The sequence below is a fragment of the Rhinoraja longicauda genome, chromosome 2, assembly GCF_053455715.1.
Source record: "Rhinoraja longicauda isolate Sanriku21f chromosome 2, sRhiLon1.1, whole genome shotgun sequence".
Classification (NCBI taxonomy): domain Eukaryota; kingdom Metazoa; phylum Chordata; class Chondrichthyes; order Rajiformes; family Arhynchobatidae; genus Rhinoraja; species Rhinoraja longicauda.
Window position 1 is genome coordinate 79,841,897 of NC_135954.1, and position 4,969 is coordinate 79,846,865.

The following is a 4,969-nucleotide window of genomic DNA, read 5'->3' on the forward strand; positions in this document are numbered from 1 at the left end:
GTCATCTATGGGCTGTTTGCAAGTTGCGGTGATCCTCACAATGGCCTCGAGTCACTTTCAAAACCAGTAGGTTCATTGATCTTTCAATTAAAAAAAATAAGTATACATCTCATGAAGGTAACAGTAAAAAAAAAAGAAATAGATTTACTAAAATTGATTTTTACTAATCTCAAAAAGCATGCTGACAACACAACCCCAGCTTTTTTGTAAGATGTCAGTGTATACCCTTTTCCCCCCTAATTTGACCAGTTCTAAATTAATGTTTGTCTTGCTGCTTTACAAACAAGAGGAAAATACAAGAGTGGACTTCCATGTTTGCACTATTATGACTATTATTGATTATTATACGTTTATTTGCATGTTGTTGCATTAGCAAGCCTGTTAAGCTGCAGCAAGTAAAAATATTGTTCTGTTGCCTGTACATATGACTTGAGTACTCTTGACTCTTGAGTGCTGAATTACTAATTTCATTGTTCTTGGCTGAGGATGTTAAAGGCATTTTATTTGTGACTATTTTTTTTTGAAGTCACTAAATAGAATTATTTTAACAAGTTGAAGGTGAAGTTTTAAGGCGACTAGAAATTTCATTTTGCTATTTTCCACTTTTGAGTAAAAGAAACACAGTAGGGATCGCGAACGGCATAAAAGTATTTTTTTCTGTTTGCTAACGCTTAGTTTTGCTGCAGGTAGGGGAGGAGAATAATGGGCACGATTTTGCTGCACTTGCACATGTCAAATTAACAATCATCATTATAAATGAGCAAAACAGACTGAAGCTTCTGAGCCCTTAAGTGGAAGTTGGGGACATTGCTGCCATTAATATGCTCCTCCATAAGGTTTATTGTAATACTATTTTTTTTAAACTGCAGCTATCATTGAAAGCTTTCATGTATTATGTCAAATGTACAATCAGCTGTGAATATGTGGATTTCCTTCCTGCTATCCAGGGATACTGAGGCCAAATGAAATGTTGTTCCATTTTTGTTTAGGTGTTGGAATTAGAAAGCTGCATTGCAAGAGCTCAGACTGGAAGACACGAGACAGAGTAACTCTTCATAGAAGTAATGAATTAACAATATTACACCTTTTATTAGAAAGAAATGTGACCATGAAATATTCAGAATAAACCACAGATAAATGCCGTTGAAAATTAGCAGAAAACAGCATTTTATTGTGGAGAGTGAGTGGTTTTCAAGATTTCTGTTCCGCATGGAGTTGCTGCTTTACAGCGAATGCAGCGCCGGAGACTCAGGTTCGATCCTGACTACGGGTGCTGCACTGTACGGAGTTTGTACGTTCTCCCCGTGACCTGCGTGGGTTTTCTCCGAGATCTTCGGTTTCCTCCCACACTCCAAAGACGTACAGGTATGTAGGTTAATTGGCTGGGTAAATGTAAAAATTGTCCCTAGTGGGTGTAGGATAGTGTTAATGTACGGGGATCACTGGGCGGCACGGACTTGGAGGGCCGAAAAGGCCTGTTTCCGGCTGTAGATATATGATATGATGATATGATATGCACTAAATTCGTGGCCACTGGTAGAAAGAATAGTTGTACCACCAGTAGAGAAACCATTAACAATATCCCATCGGAATTTTGCACGAAAGACTGAGTTAAACTGATTCAAAAGAAAATATGCTCATTTAGACTAATGGATTTCAAAATATATTTGTCTGTGAAGACACAACAATAATCAAGCTGCTTCAGTTGACATTTGCTAATAGTTGACATTTAACAATGGGAAATCACAATCCAGCACCTAGGGAGACGGAATAGTGGCAAAATATTGGCATGATGGTTTGCTTTGCAACATGGTTCATGTATTAACATTTTTAAATTACATATACTTTGTTCAAATTTAATGTGTGCCACGTGCTAAGACGAAGGTAACTTCAGAAGTAACTTGCTATTTACATACAATGTGACAAATAGAAAATGTACTGTGTACTGCTACTTAAGTTAAAAGAACCTGAAAGTATAGGTATGTAATTATAATCCAGAAAGACCAGCACTTAGTTGGGCCGGCCCTGTTATGTGCATGTTGACATCAGATTCCTACAATATACACTGTTCCACTCTCATGGTAAAAGATTACCAAGCAACGAACATAGAGCAGTTCAGCACAGGAACAGCCCCTTCAGCCCACGATGTCTGTGTCGAACAGGATGCCAAGACCCACTATTATAATCCATATTCCTCCATTCCCCGCATATCCATGTGCCTATCCAAAAATGTTTAATTGCCATGATGGTATATACCTCTACCACCACCCATGTTCCAGGCACCTCACCCTGTGTATAGAATCTTGCTTTGCACTCTCCTTTAAACGTTTCCCCTCTCACCCCTCACGGTAGCGCAGCGGTAGAGTTGCTGCTTTACAGCGAATGCAGCGCCGGAGACTCAGGTTCGATCCTGACTACGGGTGCTGCACTGTAAGGAGCTTGTACGTTCTCCCCGTGACCTGCGTGGGTTTTCTCCAAAGACGTACAGGTATGTAGGTTAATTGGCTGGGTAAATATAAAAATTGTCCCTAGTGGGTGTAGGATAGTGTTAATGTGCGGGGATCGCTGGGCGGCACGGACTTGGAGGGCCGAAAAGGCCTGTTTCCGGCTGTATATATATGATATGATATGATAATAATAATATATTCCTTTATTCATCCCACACCGGGGAAATTTACAATGTTACAGCAGCAAAGTGGATAGCAAGAGAGCAAGAGATCATTCATTATAAATAATAAAAGATACATAAATTGTCATCAGTTTCCGTGTGTTCTTAGCTGTTATTGTTGACTCGTCTGCTGGAAGCAGTGCTGGTTTTACAGTTTCACAGCAGCGGGAAGGAAGGACCTGCTATATCTCCTTCACGCACTTGGGGTGAAGGAGTCTGTCACTGAAGGAGCTACTCAGTGCAGTGACAGTGTCCTGCATGGGGTGGGAGTCGTCGTCCAGCAGCGATGTTAACTTTGCCATCATCCTCCTCTCTCCCACCGCCTGCACTGAGTCGAGGGGGCAACCCAGGACAGAGCTGGCCTTCCTGACCAGCTTGCCAAGTCTCTTCCCTTCCGCCGCTGAGATGAACCTCTAATATTTGATATTTCAATCCCAGGCAAAAGGTTCTGCCACTCTCCCCTGTCTTGAGTGTCTCATATTTTTATACACCATCAGATCTTTGAACCGTCGGTGTTCCAAAGAAACCAATCTACGTCTGTCCAACCTCTACATAGTTAATACTTCCTAATCCAGGTATCATTCTGGTAAAACTGCTTGGCACCCTTTCCAAAGCCTCCACCTCCTTCCCGTATTGGGGCAACCGGAACTGCACACAATACTCCAAATATGGCCTAACCAAAGTCCTATAAAGCAGCATCATGGCTTCCCAACTCATATACAATGCCCAGACCAATAAAGGCAAGCATGCCATGCCATACCAAGATCCCTCTGTACAATTATGTTGTTAAGGGTCTTGATATTATTTGTATATTTTCTCCTGCCTATTCGGCCTCCCAAAGTGCAACACCACACACTTGCTTGGATTAAATTCCATCTGCCATTTCTCCACTCCTTTCTGTAATCGATCATTATTCTGCTGCATACTTTGACAGCCATTCTCCCAGTCCACGATCCAAGCAATCTTGGTGTCATCTGCAAACTTACTAACCAACCTGTCCACGTTTACATCAGGTTTCTAGTACAAACAGCAGAGGTCCCAGTACAGACCCCTGCCAAATCCCACTGGTCACATTAAGGCTGAAGGGCTATTGTCCTTCCACCACAGCCCTCTGATTTCTATCAGTAAGCAGTTCTGAATCCATTCAACCAAGTTATTGTTAATCTTGAGCATCTTAATCTGGATCAGCCTATCATGGGGGGCTTTATCAACTATCTTACAAAAATCCATATAGACAACATCCATCGCCTTACCCTCATCAATCACCTCCTCAAACCCGTTAATCAAGTTAGTGAGACACAACCTGCCCTGTACAAAGCTGTGGTGACTGTCCCTAATTAACCCATTCACTTCCAAATGCGAGTAAATCCAATCCTGAAGAGTCCTCTCCAATAGGTTTGCTATCATTGACATGAAGCCTACTGGCCTATAAATCCTTGGATACTCCCCACTTCCCCTCTTAAACAAAGAAAGAATATTAGCTGCTCTCCAGTCCTCTGGGACCTCTCCTGTAGCCAGAGAAGATGCAAAGATTTTCGTCAAGTCTCCCACAATCTCCTCTCTTGCCTTTCTCAATAACCTGGGATAGATCCTGTGAGACCCTGGGGATTTATCCACCTTAATGAATCTTTAAGAGCCCCCAACACCACCTCTTTCTTAATATCAAACTTCACTTGCACCTGTTTGGAAAATGTTCAACAAACCCATTGATACCTGGCCCTGGGAATTGCAGGCCCAAAGTCACTTAAAGTGAATAAGGGATTTGGGAAGACACAGAATCAAGTATCCTTATGCACTATACAGAAGCAACCTCAAACTACCTACACAACCCACCAAACATCTCTTGTGGCGAAGAACTGCAGATTATACAAAGTAATCCTCAATCCTAAGGAATAGTTGAAGTAGAAATTTCAATTTACATTTACATTATAGAACGGATGCATTGTAATAATATAACGCTATTGCAGTGTAAGAATGTTTGTGCTAAAAGTATCATCTGAGCAGAAAGTGCTTAATTTAGTTATCTATTTCAAAGAAGAGTACAAAAATTGCAACTTTGCAGGAAATAAATATCAGGTCTGGTTGATTTTGTGTACAAGGTAAGTACGGGGTATGAGTGCAATGAAAATCTTGCTTGTGGCAGCATCACAGGCACATCGAGCCCCAGAACAAGACAATAACATAAGTTACACTAAAATCACATAAATTCTGCAAGTCAGTTGAACAAAAGAATGTGCCAATACAAGAGAGTGGGAAATAATAAAATCACAAATTGATTATCGAGAGATTTCAGGGAAATTT